Raw genomic sequence first — 17,204 nt, forward strand, 5'->3', positions numbered from 1 at the left:
CCACACACCACAGCCCGTGTCTCCTCCCTGACTTGTGAGAGGACCCTATGTGTAAGTGGCTTATTAGAATACAGTTGTGTTAAAACGAGAAAATACCCGAGTTTTTCAATAGGTCGTTTTCTTGACCCTTCCTCTGCAGTGATTGCTAACCTGGTTTATAGAGCCCTGTGTGGTCTGGCCCTTTCCTAGCTTTCTGACCCCCGTAGCCTCATGGCCACACCGGTTCCCCCTGGAGTATCTATCTCCAATGCACCCAGACCTTTGCGCTGTCTGGCCCCTCCCAAGCTGGAGCCTTGCCTCTCTGCTCTGTACAAACTGCTCTTGCTTGCAGATCTCAGCCTCAGTGTCCCCTCCCCAGAGGGGCCTTCCCTCTGCCTTGCGATAACCTATCGCCTTCCGCTTCCATCTTAATAATGCATCTTTGGTTTGGGTATCTATTCCCAGTGCTGCTGCTTCTGGAGACAGAAGCTTCAGGAGAAAGGAGGCTCTGTCAGCTTGGAGCAAAGTTGTGTTGCCCGGAGCCAAGGGATATCGCACATGACAATGGCTGGCATGCAGTAGGTGCTTAATAAATGTGTGAATAAATGGACGAAAGAGAACACTCTCACTCACCACACTGAGTCTTTGGTGTTGCACTCAGATTTTGCAATCAAGAACTTTTTTCTTAGGCCCAGAGTGAATCTCTCTCTGCCACTTAAAGTGCTTCCTTCTTCCTTCTGGTTCATGGAAGAAGGCATCTTTCTTTTCACCAGCCTCTGTGTAGCCTCTGGAGGCTCAGAGACTGCTAGTAAATGGCCCCTCAACCTCCTGGGTGTCAGGTATGAACATGTTATGACTCCTAACCTCCTGCGAGTTCTTTTTTCATTGCAACCTCTTCTCCAGTCCTTTTTTCTTAGGTAGGTGGATTCAGAACAGGTAGTAGGCGAATGAAGCCTTGCCTGCTCTGATGGCTGGGAGCTGAACCTGAGAGGCTATTTCTAGCTGTGTTCTGGGTTTTTCTGCTGTTCTCGATTTCAGACTGTCTCTTTGGCTCATTCATGGTCACTTGTGGTCCATTTTGGTCCCCATTTCCTTGAAAGCCCTCAAATTCCAGAGCTTGCTCTGGTTAGAGCAATATTCCCTCGCCGAGTGACACCAGATTTGCCGCCAGATTCCTTGTGGGCTGGTGTCCTCAGGTGCACGTATGGATACGTGTTAGGCTGATCACTGCTGCTGTTTGTCCCGTGGCTGAGCCAGAACCGGGGGCAGATACACTTCGGGTATATTTTCGCTCCATTCCTGTGAGCCTCGGCTAGTGTCGGCACAGACTAAGATGGGCCAGGAATGACTGTGTGTCCCGCTCAAGTTCTAGGAGCCGGCCCTGGCTCACCCAAGAGAGCGCAGGAAGGGAGAAAGCATGGATTTTGAAGCCGGGCTCCCCTGTGCCAGGTGGGCCACCCCCTTTCTCTGAGATCAGCATTTTCATTTGTTGACCATTAGACGTTACCATGGACTGTCCTGTAGGCTTGTGGGGAAGGGTGAGGGCATTCACATATAGGCCCTAGGAACTCAGTACATGTAAGTTACCTTTCCCTGTGCCCCCTTCACCTCGGAGCAGGTGTGTGAGGGACGTTCTCCACCTGCCTGGCTGGACCGTGGACTCTTGCTCTGTGCCCACTGCCTCAATATAAAGTGCTATTTGGAGCTAGATTTTTCCCTTTCCAGTTCCTTGATCACGCTTCCGGAGCGCATCTGTTTAGCCTGCTCTCTGCTGCCCCTGTGAGGCCATCCTGACGCCCTCGCCATTCCCGGTCCTTTGCTCCCTCAGTGTGGCTGCTTTGCTGTAATGCAGCCTCTTCCAGCTTCTTGGCCAAAGTGGCCCGTAAGGCCTCTGTGTTTCAAACACAACCCGTAACGCACATCTGAGTCTAATCTCAGTCTTCTCTGGTCAGGCGATATCATCTCGGTTCTTGTTTCCTCTTCCCTTCTAATATGCATCCCACCTGTAAGAGACTCAGGAGACTGAGTGAGGGTTTGCAGTGAGGAAGGTGTCTTCAGGTTTCCAGCCCCCCAATCTGTTGCTTTGTACAACCCCAGGTTCTCTGACTCACGAATGCAAAGAGAACAGTATGTCGCCAGCGGGTGTTCAGTCATAGAGTTCCCCTCTTTTTGCCCTTAAATTCAGATCTCTTTAAGTTAATGAAGGGAAATACGACTATTCTTGCCTTGCAGGGGGTAATGGTGGACTTCGGATAGACTCAGAGCGCCGGGTCTGTGGAGTGAGAGCGTGGACACAAAGGGCCCGTCTGCAACCGCCTGCTCCTAACAGCGAAGCTTGTGTGACAAGAGGGACGAAGGGTTATTCAGGATACAGTCAGTGCACTGTTCTGTTTGAAAACCTTTGTGGATGGGAAATACAGTGGGTGAGGTGGTTTTAAGCTAAATTTGAGAGGGTAGGACTTGAATACCAGATACTGAAGAGTTCTATCTTTATCCCAATGTCCGTGAGAAAAATTTTGTAGCAGGATGTTACATGATGGAATTGGTATTTAGAGATTAATCCTCAGATTCAGAACAACAAAGGGGTTAATTCTTTCTCCCTCTTACTCTGTAAATTCAGTGCAATCCCATGCTAAATCCCAAAATTTTATTTTTATGGAGCTGGACCAGTTGATCCTAACATTCCCTAAGAAAAGAAAATCGAGAGGGGCGCCTGAGGGGCTCAGTAGGTTAAGCGTCCGATTTCAGCTCAGGTCATGATCTCCCAGTTCGTGGATTCGAGCCCTGCATCGGGCTCTGTGCTGACAGCTCAGAGCCTGGAGTCTGCTTTGGATTCTGTGTCTCCCTCTCTCTCTCTGCCCTAACCCCACTCACGCTGTCTCTAAAAAGTAAACAAACATTAAAAAAACTAAAAGAAAAGAAAAGAAAACCAAGAATAGCCACTTTTTTTTTTTTTTTTTTAACACATAGTGTTCGGGAAGTTGAGGAGGTTGGGGAGAGGGTTTTCTAGCTCTCCTAAGTTACTTTAAAATATAGCAATGAAAACATTGAAGTATTGCCCAGGAATATACAGTTTGACAGCATAGGAGAGAGAGCATGGTCAAAAACTAATGTGGGAATTTAGTGTATGAATTTAGTCTATGAAGATGATTCAGTACATCATATACTACACTTCTAATCAATGACTAAGGCTGGACTATTTTAATAACTTTAGGATAATCAGTTATCTATTTGTAAGTTGGGATGGGATAGGTTGGGCCCTTCCTCACACCGTATACAAAGATAAATTTCTCCTGGACGGAAGTACTAAATTTTATAAACAGTGCAAACCAAAAGACATTGTTAAACACTAGAAAAATGAGTTTAATTCAAAGTGGCAAAGACATTCCACAGCCAGATAAAAAACCCAGAATCCTTAAAAAAAAGGACTGACAAGTTTTACTGCTTAGACTTTCCTAAAAACATGAGATGATTGTAGATACCATTGACAAAATTTAAAAGTAAATTACAGCTGGGAACATTTTATTCACAACACACATAGCAAACTATTACATGGGTAACATGCAAAATGTCTAATCAATATGCATGGAAAGGCAAACAATCCTATAGAAAATTGACAAAGGATACGAGTAGGAATTTTCAGAAGAAATAGAGTTATCCAGTAGACGTCTGAGCACATGGTCAGCTGCATTTGGATTTGGAGAAATACAAGTTAAAGCAACAGAGAGACCTGAGATTGTTAGAAAGTGTCAAAGGCCCATCAGATTGTTAAAAATTAAAATGATGGATCCTATCCAGTGTTGGCAAGTGTTCGGGGAAATAGGAAAATTCATTTATTGTTAGTGACAATGTAAATTGGTACAGTTGTCTTGGAGATGTTTTGGCAAAATGTATCAAAATTAAAAATTAAAATACCGGTGGTGTTGTTTCCACAGATCTGTGCTGTGTGTGTAGTCACACATGAGCACCGTAATTTATGTGCCTGGATGTGAATCATGTCATTGTTTCCAGTAGTGAAAAATGGTAAACATCGTAAGTACCCATCAATAGTGAATTGGTTAAATAAATTATACTATACCTGGACTCTGTAATAACACATAGCAGTTAAAAAGAATGAGGTACATTTATGTATACCAACATGGAGAGATAACCAAGATGTATTGTTAGGGGAAAATACAAAGAAAATACGCATGCTTTCACCCCATTTGTGTAACAGGAAAGAAGCCTCAAACAGCATATGTGCCTATGTTATATTTCATCTACGCGTAAATGTGTGTTTAAGGATATGAATTGCTACCTAGGCTATGTGACTTTGGACAAGGTGCTTAAGCTCTCAGTATTTTATTTTCCATGTGTGGACAGTAGAGATGATAATAATAGTATGTATCCCTTAGGGTTGTATAATGTGAGGTGTAAATTAATTAATCTATTTGAAGTGCTTTGAATAGAGCCTGCCACATGGTCAGCACTTGGTGAGTGCTCCTATCATTCAGATACATATCCAGCTTGAAAAATTATGATTTCTGCAGTGGGAGTGAGGTTCAAGGCATAAGGGGTGGGGGTGGGGAGCAGACTATAATTATTTACATGATAGAGTTAACTTTTTTACAGTGATCATGTGCTTTTGTGGTGAGCGATTAAACAACGATTTTAGGGGCAGCCAGCTGGCTTAGAAGAGTGTGCAAGCAACTCTTGATCTCAGGGCCATGAGTTCGAGCCCCACGTGGGATGTAGAGATGGCTGAAGTCAACAAGACTTAAACAGTTTATTTTGAAAGATTATTCTAAGGAAATCTGTGAAAAGATGTTTATGGAAACCCAGGAATGAAATCAAGCAGCTCTGAGCTGGGTTGGTGGCTCCGGGGACAGAACGGAGGTGCCGTGGTCGGTGTTGGTTGTGGGGAACAAGAAAGGGGAAACGCAAGACCTGCTCTCAGTTTGGGGGTTTGAGTGATTGATCTGGAAAGCACTGAACCACGGAAAGAAATTGCGGCATAAAGACCGTCTTCATGGGGTGTAGTGCATTGGGACGGAGGAAGATTAGTTTTACTTAACCTGCATTGAGGTTAAGCTTCTGGGACCCATCTCCCAGGGAATATTCGGTAGACTGCATGTAGACACTGGAGCCCTGCAGAAAGTGCACTGTTTCAACACCACTTCGAGGTAGAGCAGCAGAAACAGTCTCAAGTCCCCAGGTCTCCTTTTAAGAGTTCCCTTCTAATTTTCCCATTATGAAAATAAAGAAATGTGGTATTCTGGAACAGTCTCTGGGTCAGGAGGACAGAGACCTGTTCTATCAGTTGTTTATTTTTTCGCTGGCAAACATATTGAGCAGCTACTATGTGCTAGACACTGCTCAGACTGACAAGGTAGAAGGGGCTCAAGGTCCTCACCGCCCAACAGGACACAGCCCTGGGTGCTCCGTGCTCCAGGAGCCACGTGGGCAGGGGCGGGAACGGTGTCAAGGTGGGTGCGCTCCAATCGGCTAGGGTGGTGCTGGACATCAGGAAGACATTACAGGAAAGGAAGTGGGTGCTCAGTCTTCAAGGAGGGGGTGGACGGTTCCCCAGGCAGATGTGAGAGTGGGGAGAAGGGAAGGGCATTTCAGAAAGAGGAAACAGTCCTTTCCAGGGCACGTCAGTGTGGATCCAGAACAGTGTTGGGTTTTGGGGTTTTTAATTTTACGGAATTGTAAGTATTTTGGCATTGTGCAACATGAGGCCGGAGGTGGGTGGGGCATGATCATAAGTGAGGTTGGGACGGGGCAGGAGTCAGATCTGTAGATGGCCTTCAGGGACTTCTCAGGGCTCCAGAGAATCATCAAGGGGTTTTTCCTTCCAGAAAAATCACCATTGCTCTGTCGGCCATGTGGCAGATGGGTGGAAGGAGAAGGTCCACTTGCAGACAGACAAGTGAGGGGTTATTAAAAGACTCAAACAGGGGAGCCTGGGTGGCCCAGGTCATGGTTGCACAGTTTGTGGATTCTAGCCATGTGTCCGACTCTGTGCTGACAGCTGGGAACCTGGAGCCTGCTTCAGATTCTTAATGTCTGTCTGTCTCTTTCTCCTCCTCTCCTGCTTGCTCTCTCTCTCTCTCTCTCTAAATAAATATGAAAAAAATAAAAAATAAAATATTCAAATAACCCTGCCTTTGAAGGAGGCACTGTCCGCACTGAGCTAGGAGCAGCAGCAAAGGAGACGGGGGTGGGGGAGGGGGTGGGAGTGAGGTGGGGGTGGATCTCCGGGCTGCAGAGACGGGACAGACCCATCACAGCCACTGCTGAAGTCCTGAGTGTGCAGTTGAGGGACGGCGTCATGGTGGACCGCGCCCTGGATGCCCAGCCCTGTGTCCCCCATCCTGTTTTCTATCAAATCCATCTCCTCCCTTCAATTTACTGTGTGTAGCCAGTTCTATCGCTGGGGCGCAGACCTCTGTGATAACTTACCTTGACGAGAGCCTGAAGCCTGCTCGCTGGACCCTCTCGAATTATCTACCACACGGCATCCGGGGTGATCTATCTGAAATGCACATCAAATCACAGTTCTCCCTTACGTAAAACCCTTCACGGCCTCTGCAGCTCTTGCAGGATTATAATTGAAGTCCTTTAACATGACATATGAAGGTTTCTCCAATCTGGTCTTCCAGCCACAGGCTGTCACCCCCTGCCTGGGACTCCGGGCTTCAGTGACTCTTCATTTCTTGTAGTTTCTCATTCAGGAATGAGGGGCGAGCTGTAGCTTTATCATACCATCCTCTCTTCCTAGAGCGCCTTTCTTCCTCCCTTTCCCCGACACACATGCATGCACACACGCGCACACATATGCAAGTGCATGCACACACTCCCTGACCAGCTCTCTTTCGCTCAGGTGAGCAACTGTTCTGACTTTGTACAGCTTATGTCCGTGGCTCTGGCAAACCTCCTTAGATGCTCGGACCCACATTCTCTATTTCTGTAGCATGCTTGACATGTCTCCACTGTTGGGCAACTTTGTTTTGTGATTCTGTTTGTTTTCCATCTCTGACTGTGTCTGTACTGAGAACAGATGTGAAGTCTTCAGTATCTTTGTGTTCCCAGGGCCTAGCATATATAGGTCCCAAGGTCTTGGCATGTAGCACATGTCCGTGGATTTACAGAATACATTAATTAATAAACGAGTAGGTGGATGGTGCTACCGTTAAGTAAATTAGGAGGTCACGAAGAACAGAGGATTTATGAGGAGATGTAAGTTCAGATTTGTACGTTTTACCATCGAAATGCCCGTGAGTTAGGTAGGGAATATTATGTCAAGGCAGCAGAACATTCCAGTCTGGCTGTAAGGTGCAAATATGGGCACTGTCACCACATAGTCAGTGCTTTTGCAGATAATTTGAGGAGAAAGTAGAAGAGAAGAGAGGCCATGCATACTTTTTCGGGCAGTGTTTTTGGTCCCAACCCATGAAGAAATCAATTAATTTATTTTCTTTTTTTTTTTAATTTTTTTTAATGTTTTATTTATTTCTAGGAAAGAGAGAGAGAGACAGCGTGAGCAGGGGAGGGTCAGAGAGAGAGGGAGTCACAGGCTGAAACAGGCTCCAGGCTCTGAGCCGGCAGTCAGCACAGAGCCCGACGCGGGGCTCGAACCCACGAACCGCGAGATCATGACCTAAGCGAAAGTCGGACGCCCAACCGACTAAGCCACCCAGGCGCCCCGTATTTTCTTATGACTTAGAACAAATACCTGTACCTGTAACTAGGACGAACATTTCAGGCAAGAATACGTGGTCTTATTAGAGGCAGATACACTCCGATGTCTTCTTTCTTGCTCTGTTCTGTCCTATCCTGCCCTGCCTTATGCTACTATTTCTATTTAATGATATAAAAATGTTGCTGGCATTTGGACCAGCGGTCTGATAACCTCTGCTCTTCGGGACACTGGTATTTAAGAGGGAGGAGGAGGGCCCGGTGAGGGGACGGAGAAGGAGGAACCAGCATATAGGAAGAGAGCCCTGTGTGCCTTGGAAAGCAGGGGAGTGAATATTCTCAAGAACACAGACGTGTTTGGCATGAAACGCTGCAGGAAGGTGAAGTGACGCTCTTGAACCTGATGATTAGGAAGTGGTTAGTGACCTGAGCTAGACCGTTTCAGCAGAAGTGAGGCTGAAATCGCCTGAGGAAGGGAGAAGAGCGTGAGCCTACAGCCTGGTCTCTGGAAAAACAGAGACTGCAGGCATCAGGCTGCCAGGGGTTCTCGCCTCCTTTGTCTCCTTTATTCCTTGTAATGGTCTCCGCAGGCAGACATTATTACCTGTGCAAATTTTGAAATAAACAGGCAGTCTGAGTCTCAGAGAGTCTCAGAGAGGTTCATTTAGGTGCTCACCACCACACAGTAAGTTGTGACACTGGGATTTAAACCTTGCTCGATCCTGACTTTAAAGTCTGTGTTTTTCCAATTGGGCCGCAGCAGTTAGTCTATTTTTGTAATATTGGATAAGTAATTTAATTTCTATGGGCATGAGTTTACCAATCTATGTAATTACAGATGGAGAGGGTTGACAAAAATTATAGACTACAGAAATACACAAAATAAAGAGCAAACATTCACCCACTTAGCATTATCAATTTAATCTTCAAACTAGCTTTTTTTTTAATTTATAAAAGTAATAAGATCGTACAGCAAAAATTCAGCTAATGTGTAAGGTTAAAAATGAAACTTAATTATTTAAAAGTTTTTTTCCATTTTGAGCATTCGGTGATTTCAGGACGAGGCTCCTTGGTCCTTCAGATCTTCTCATTTCCAGTGACGACAGAAGGCTAGCACACCGTCCCCTTCCCCATGCTCTGCATAGAGACCCCGCTGGGGTGACCCCATGGTGGCATAAACAGCCCTGAAGCAGAGGTCAGCAAGCCTGGGGCTAGCTGCAGCACTGTGAATGACTGGCTGGACAGCCTTGAGCAAAGCATCTTGTTTATCTGGACATTGGTTTTCTCTGCTTTGACCTTTAGTGACTGAAGGGAGAATGAGCCACTTGGGGGAGACCACCGAATGGGGAGCTCCGTCACCCTCACTAGGTGCAGCCCTCCGTATAAACCTGCAGCCCCTTCCCACACCCATCTACCATCCTGTCCTGTCCTGTCCCTGGGGTACCCTCTCCCCACATCGTAAGGGCAGGGAGGAGACCGGTGTGGAAGGTCTCAGACCAGTGTCATGGGGAGCCCTGCCTCAGTGGGCAGGGTCTGTGGACACCAGCCTGCCTGGGACACAGCCCAGCCCACTACTTCCCAGCTGATGGCTCTGGGCAAGCAAGCCATTGACTGCCCTTGATCAAGGTTTTTCTTTTGTAAAAGGAAGATAACAGTCACCACTCTTTCCACAACCTGGGAGAGTTCTGATGATAAAATGAGATAAATAATTTTAAAAAATTTATCATCATTGTACCTCCTGCTAATACTGTTTCTTAGACTCTCAACAGACAGTAGGAGGGAGAACCATAGAAATCCACCTATTTCCTTTTAGAGGAGCCTAAGGGCAATTGACTGGGTTACTCAGAGCAAAATGCTTGTCCTGCACCTCGTCTTTGGTGTCAGGGCAGTCCTGAGAAGGGCCAGTCCTGCATGCCACGTGGGCAGTGACTGGCTGCTGGGTGAGAACAAACTGCAGACGCCCATCTGATTCGTCAGACAGAAGCCCCTGTGCAAGGGCAGGTTTAGTCCCTGAGATTGAAATGTTCACGGCCACACGTTTCGGGTAAACTGATGCCTGGTGGAAGATTGAACACCTTTGTTCTCTTGCTACTGAAGAGTCTGTTTATGATGTTCACCTCAAGGCTCCTTCCAGGCTGAATGGGGAGTGGGCCTGAGGCAGGCCAGAGACAAAGAGAGCCCTTTACTCCTAACAGTGGGCATAACCGATGTTCTCCGGCCCCTGGGCCTGTTACCAGAGTCATTGATGCCTTAAGGGTCTGTCTTCTGACTCTTTGGCCTCTGGCCTAGAATATCTGCCCTTATAGGGTCATTGTGGTAACTGAACATTAAGGATCCTGGTTGCCAGCCCATCCCCTGTGGTCACTCAGTGCCGGGGGATTGGCAGGGCCCAATCCAGGCCCCCCACTTTTAGAGCCAGTAGCGCACAGAGTCCCATGTAAGGAAGAAAGCAGACACAGGTGTGTGGGAGGGCAGGACACTCCTTGGACTTCTGGAGGTGATCATGGTGGAGGGAAGGACCAGCAGGTCATTGTGGACAGGAATCCGGCGCTGTATGGACAGGGTGGAAGGAGACTCAGAAGAACAGGTGCTGTAAACTGAAGATTCAGGAAGCAGCAGAGATCTGGGCAGTGGGGGAGACATGAAGAGGACTGGAGACTGAAATCCAGAGGAAGGGAAGAGAGGGTCTGATGGTGAAGGAGGGAGTGTATCAAGACTTCGGAGCAAGCTACAAGAGCACAATGATTGAGTGCAAGGGTGGGGGAGCTTGGAGGCCTGGGACACAGAGAGAGTCATGGCTGGTGGCGCAGGGGGCAGGGACAGCAGCAGCGGGCTGAGTGTGCTGGAGACCAGGACCCATGAGTGTGGACAGAAGTGTTTGGAACAGATGGACCCCAGACAAGAACAATTGGGGGTGTGGCCAAGAAACGGACAAGAAACGGCAAGGTAGACCCAGTGGGGAAAGATTGGAGAGTGCCAAGTGCACACAGGAAGTGGGGAGAAAGGAAATGGACAGGAACGTGCAGAGGTATGGACAGAGCGGGAGAGGTGTTTAAGTCAGGACGTGACTAAGGGTGACATGTCCTGAAGAAGGAGAAATTGAGGGGACAGCAAGAAGACACAGTAAGAAGACAGGACTAGGGATGGTGGCTTAGGGTCAGAACCACAGGCGTAGAGAGAGCCTGGATCCTAAAGAGGAGGAGTGAGGGGTGGCACCAAGAATTAACTCAATTTTGGGAAATTGGGGTGAAGCAGAGAGAACGTCTCCCTCCAAATTCCCAGAAAGAGCTGGTGGCACCTGATGGCCCACTGCCTGTTCGTTCATTAAATGCTGCTGGCTTGCTCATGCTTCTTGACCAAAGAGAGAATTTATGTCCTTGGAACACACTCTCTAGAATTCTCTACAGTTTCCTGGATTCCATCTCCAGATTCTTCACCATGTGTCAGACTCCCTTGGGAGTGGACCTCTGTGTGCACTCCATTGTGACCTTGACTAGTCCTTGGAGGTACAGGCCATTGTCAGGACAGATTGGGTCCAGCTCTACCCTTGGGGAGCCTTGAGAGAAACCCCTTGTGCTGGGCTAGACTCGGAATCCAGGACGTGATGATTCAGGTAGAATTTCCCCTGTTTGTCCTCCTTTGGCTTGATTCTCAGGCCCACTAATTACCTGGATCATTTCACTTCTTCCCTCTTAGAGAATGGGAAAACGGATGGGGAGGGTATCTGCAATCTTCAGCCAGGTTCTTTGGCTGAGGAAGGAAGGATACAGAAGGCTTTAGGAACATAAATGCTTCATTACGATGGGTTAGAAAAATGCATGAGAGGAAGAGGCAAATGAGCACAAGGCAAGACCCCGCAGGGATGAAAAGTCTGGAAAAGAACCGACAGGACTTTGCTTTAGATGTATGTCTATGCTGCCCTTCTTTCAGGGATAGATAGGGAGGTCTGAGCTGAACATCTGTTAGTTCTGCAGTGTGGGCCTGACTCCAGAGGCCTGACTTCTCAGAGCTCCTTTTCAGCCTCCCTGGAAGGTGCTTAGCAGAGGGATATGGGGGCCTAAACAGTGAGGTTGTTGACAGCAGAGGCACTGGAAGATGGTATATGGAAACCACTTCTAGAAGATGTGCCCACAGTGGATGTGAATGAGTAATCCCCTGGGCTAACAGGGGATTTTTTTTTTTTTTGGCATTTATCATATTGTATCCCAGCAACACTTTATGAATGAAATAATGTATGAGCATCATCGACTTGTCTGTGGGGTCAAAGAGTGGTATTCAGTTAGAGGCATGAGTAATGTTTGAGTCACGGATCTTTGGAGGATTAAATCAGTGCCAAACATTTTTTGGAAAGGGAATGGACTCGTCTTCTCAAGGGTCTGCATAAACACAAATGGTGGACCCGGTTTAAAAGAAGGAAAAGATGTGCTATCTTCAAGCACCTGCAATGACCTAACCTCACCTTTCCTGCCTCGTTACAATGACTGCTTTCTTTGATTGTTTCCCTTCTCATTTTTAAATTAAAAACCACTTTTGGAGACATTATTCACACTTATCAAAAAGTCTTATCTGATTTATGGATGAAGAAGTCAGAAGCAAGATAAGTCAGAGACATCTCTTATTTGAGAAAAGCCCTCGGACAGTCTAGAAGAATTTTGTTGTTAGAGATTATGGGGAGAAGGGGTCCTGGAAAGGGGTTTTTGCTAGAATGGGGAGACTGCTGTGGGGGTGAGGGAAAGATAAAAGGTTATTTAAGAGGCAGGAGACAACTCAGACACCAGAGTCAAGACTTGTGACTCATGGAACAGAGGCAGGAAGGGACAACACCTTGCTCCTTGAGGTCTCAGCTAATCTTTATCCATGGCATTTATCATTGCCCCCAACTTACGCTGGGGAAACAGAAGACTGTGAAGTTCATTTTCACAGGGATCTGAGGCAAGTCCACTGCAGTTTGCTATTGCAGCTGGATCTTTATGTGAACTTGGAAACTTAACACCTTATTTCGTGGACAATAAGATTGATTTTGTCTTTTCTCCTGTACATCTTTCAGAGTAGTTCTTACACTGGAATTTTCCTACAGGATCATTGAGGCGGGGACCGTGCCGTTATTTTCCCTCACCATCGTATCCCCAGCGCCAAACAAGAACATTGCACACAATGAATGAGGCTCTTGGAAGGCTCTGGGGAGCTGGGACTCTTCATTCAGGGTGTGGAGAACACAGGATCTCTTCAGAGGCAACAAAGCTTTGGGCAAAGCTTGGGACAGATAGATTTCTTGGGTACAGTACACCATCTTTATGAAGAGTTGGGAGTGTGTGTCCGTGTCTAAGGGAACTTTGGTGGAGCCTGGTGGGAAGTGTCCTGAGAACCCGTTTTGCATTCGTGTGGCTCCTGGGCAGTATGTGGGGTTGAGCTTCCCTCTACAGGCACATGGCACTTCCCAACTAGCCCTTTGACTGGCATCTTGTTACTGGTCAACCCAAGTAATATGATAGCTGGCCAGCTTTGAGTTCTGTGTGTCAGGTTCTTGGAGTAGTCTAGGGAGGGTGGATTAAGAAAGACCTGTTCTCTGCTCTTTTGCTTAATGGTTAGTATATATGCACCATCAGTTTCCCTTCTCCCTGTTCCTTGTCTCTAGGTCCTGGGAGGGGGGGGGGGAGGCAAGCCTGGGTGGGGTGGCTGCTTCCCCAGGTGTTAGTCTTCTCCTTGCCCCCTGACCTGACTGACTCACCTTCATCCCATTCTTGCCCAGATCTACTTCTTGGTGCTGTGTGAACTGAAGGGCCAGGGGAGTGTGAGATATTAGAAGTGGAGTCTTCGACTTCTAAGGGCCCTTCAAGATATTCCAGCCCAAGAACGTTGTGTTGTCACATTGTCCTTCACTTGACCATCAGCTGGCCTCACAGGTTAGAAAGAATGGCCTTGGGGGCGCCTGGGTGGCTTAGTCAGTTAAGCGTCCGACTTTCGCTTAGGTCATGATCTCACGGTTCGTGGGTTCGAGCCCCGCGTCGGGCTCTGTGCTGACTGCCAGCTCGGAGCCTGGNGGGCGCCTGGGTGGCTTAGTCGGTTAGATGTCCGACTTTCGCTCAGGTCATGATCTCGTGGTTCGTGGGTTCGAGCCCCGTGTCAGGCTCTGTGCTGACTGCCTGCTCAGAGCCTGGAGCCTATTTCAGAGTCTGTGTCTCCCTCTCTCTCTGACCCTCCCCTGCTCACGCTGTCTCTCTCTCTTTCCTAGAAATAAATAAAAATTAAAAAAAAAAAAAAAGAATGGCCTTGGACTGTGATTAGAGTCAGTCGGTGGTGTCCAGAGTGCTGGAAACAGACACAAACACAGAGAGGGAAGAGGAGGGGAGCATTCTGCTTTTATTGTAACCTTTGAAGTGGGAGTGGGGTGGTGAACACTGGATCAGTCTTTAAATCATTGCATTGTCATTGGGAGCATAGAGGGCAACTGTCCCCTGAATATGTCTGCCAATCAAACAGGAGAAAAAGAGCTGAAGCTGAGGTAGGGAGGGCTTGGATCAGACATTCGGAAGAACCAGCTCAGTGGAAACGATAACCAACAGTGATTAGGAACTGCATCTTCTCAAGGAGGTTTTTAAAAACAGGAACTGTTTTACTGGATCTGGGGTGGGCATGGAGGTCTTTGTATCTGGCGATGGAGTTGGCCCATCGGATTCTCCTAGGATGCCTCTAACAAGCCCAGCAGCCGAGAAGCCCTCATTCTTTAAATCAGGCAGTCCTGGGAAGAGAGAAAGGCAGATTTGGAGCTAGGGAAGATGGGGGAGGGGAGCAGGTAGGTGATCACGGAGGGCTGTGTGAGGACCATCTGTATTTCATTAGGAAGCTGCCTCTCTTACCCTCCTCCCTATATGTTCTCCCTCCTCTCTCTCTCTCTCTCTCTCTCTCTCTCTCACACACACACACACACACACACACACACACACACACACACACACTCACCACACTTCCGTCTCCTTCTCATCCATAATTCCAGTGAAGATGCTGAAGGCACATCCCATCAGACTCCGGGTATCTCTTCCCCAGGCTTGACGGGTGAGCTCTCACGGCTGAGAGCTGGACCAGTCCCCTGGAGCCCGGCTTCCCCGCCTGGCGCTGCCGCCACCTTCACACTGTTTCTTTACTGGAGCAGGTCCTTTGTCTCAGGGAAGGAGGGCTTTCCTGAATCCCCCAGCTTTGCCCAGCCCCTATCTGAGACTATCAGGGTGGGATGAAACCATAGTGAGGGAGAGGGGTGGAGGTAGAGCCGGCTCCGTGGCTTTCTGGCTGGGCTGGGTGAGTGTTGTGCCTAATTAGCATGAGAATAGAGAGACTTTCCTGTATCCTCCCTCAGGGATGGAGAGGAAGGAGCCCAGGCTCTAGCTCCATCCTACCCCATCAGAGCTTCTGGGACTGAAAATGACTCCAGCCCGATCCTCCAGTCCCCTGAGGACCCAGGACCCACAGTATTGGGAAAAGCTTTGACGGAGCCTGCGGGTGGATCTCCACTCCAGATTTTCCAGCTGTCCCTGCCCCCCCCACCGCTCGAGAGAGCAGGATGCCGAGATGGCTGGTGATGCAGAAGGTATGTGCTTTTTCAGTTCTGGTGCTGATGCTGTGTGTGTGGTGAGGTCTCTGTGGCGCAATGGACGAGCGCGCTGGACTTCTAATCCAGAGGTTCCGGGTTCGAGTCCCGGCAGAGATGGTCACCTGGCAGGTGCCTCTTTTATTTTGTGTGCTGTCATGCTAGGTTGGTAATTGCATTTATCTCTCTCTGGAGGCTCCGAGGAAGAGAAAGGAAACCTCTTTCCTTAGGAATCCTGGACCTCCTCTCCTTTTCCCTTCCCTCCCTCTTCATGCTTTCTCTGTTCCTCCCTTACGGATTTTCATTGTCTAGCAAAGGCTCGGGTGTCTGCTGCCTCCCTGCTCAACAGACTGACACAGCCTTTGAATCCTTTGCTTCCTAGGACAGTCCACCAGCACACAGGGACCCGGGTGCCAGGGTATGGGTTCTGGGATCACTATGGTTCCCTCCTTCTCCTCTGAGAACTCAAACAGGCAGGCTGACCCATATGCCCATGAGGAAACGTCTAAACGCCCAGCTGTCCTCTATGGTAAGGGTCCCCTTGACCGGAGAGGGTCAGGGGGCAGGTGGGGTCAAGCAGAGGACAGTTTATTCACCTCTTGATCATTCCTGGGGCTTTTCATGCTAAAGCTCATCACTTGCTTTCTCATCTACAAAGTGAGATGTGGTCACTGCTCTTTGTCTTCGCAGAATGAACTGCACAGCAGCACACGAATGATCCGTGGCAGATGGACTTGTCCGGGAAACTCCGAGGTCTCATGCTCCTGGGGAAAAAGTTGGTAGCCTTTCCCGTTTGCAGGGCAAACTCTGAGGGTGGCATGCAGGTGGTATTTTCATAACTCCCCGTTTCCATCGGGACGTCTCACCCCTCCTCGTCCCGCTTTCTCTTCTGCTCTCCTGCTCTGCCTCATCTAACGGCCACATTCAGCAAGATTGGGAGCTTGGGTTTCTATTCTGGGCTGGGCTCGCTTTGTCTCCCTGGCATACTGCGGCTCCAGCCTATTAGCTAGAGCGAACCGCCCATGCTTGGAGGTGACCTCCACCCCAGGTGAACCCAGGAAACCTGAGACACACACCTCTCCTCCCTCTGCTGGGAAGTCAGTATTGCTCCCACATGGGGCTCCGCACGGGCATCCAGCGGACACAGCCCTGCACTCAGGCTCCAGGAAGCTGGCACGGGGGGAGGGGGCCAGTCCTCACAGGGTGCCACCAAACCATGCCAAGGGGCGGGAACTGATAGGGCTCATAGGACTCTGGCGGGAGCCTTTAGGACACCTGCACGTTTGCAGCAAATTGAAACTCTCGAATTTCATTTGAAGTGGGATGGTGTTTTACAGGAACTTAGGATTCTTACAGCAAGAGCCCACAAACTTTAGCTTTCTGAGTTCTTTTGGTCAAACACCAACTCACATAATAACTATCCCCCACCAGCACCACAGATGCACGCTTTGATGCCTACCGGGTGTGGACCAGAATTTCCTGGGCAGACCCTTCTGGAGTCTTTCTTTATTGTTAGGTCTGCCTCTCCTAGATATTTTTGCTCTAAGGTCTGGCCTGAGAGGAAAAATTGTGGTGTGGGGGATGAGGTGGGGAGAGAGTTTGGCAAAGGGGCATGTCAGCTTTTTCATCCATGTCCAGAATATTATGTCATTCTGGGCCCCATCGTCTCTCTGTTGGAACGTGGCTGGCCCACCATAAAAAGTAGGAAGTTTGTCCCTCCATTGCTGTTCAACGGGCATGAACAGTGTTGCATGGGCAATGGTGCACATGCATTATGGCCTGTTCCAAGGTTTGCTCAATTCTAGAAGTTTTCTAGGAATAAAGGCTTCATGAAGTCGTGGGGGTGAAGGCTTAGGAGTGGGAACGGGGAGGGGATGTGTGCCCAAGTGGGCACTGGATTGGGGTTTGTTCAGGTGTTGGATCAGGGTGCCATGTAGCCCGTCCCTCAGGTGAGGCTCGATAC

General features: G+C 48.5%; 1 long non-coding RNA gene and 1 other non-coding gene across 2 annotated transcripts; one reads left to right on the forward strand and one right to left on the reverse strand.

The window, feature by feature from the left end:
• Positions 1-13,996: 13,996 nt before the first annotated feature.
• Positions 13,997-14,877, reverse strand: LOC120241342. Its single transcript, XR_005530874.1, has 2 exons — positions 14,620-14,877; positions 13,997-14,398 (listed from the first exon to the last, which is right to left on the reverse strand). It is a non-coding gene; the product is annotated as an uncharacterized LOC120241342 (long non-coding RNA).
• A 410-nt stretch (positions 14,878-15,287) lies between these two features.
• Positions 15,288-15,361, forward strand: TRNAR-UCU. The gene has a single exon. It is a non-coding gene; the product is annotated as a tRNA-Arg (tRNA).
• The last annotated feature ends 1,843 nt before the right edge of the window (positions 15,362-17,204 follow it).

Source organism: Hyaena hyaena, unplaced genomic scaffold (assembly GCF_003009895.1).
Source record: "Hyaena hyaena isolate Hyena2069 unplaced genomic scaffold, ASM300989v1 scaffold_281, whole genome shotgun sequence".
In the NCBI taxonomy this organism is placed as follows: domain Eukaryota; kingdom Metazoa; phylum Chordata; class Mammalia; order Carnivora; family Hyaenidae; genus Hyaena; species Hyaena hyaena.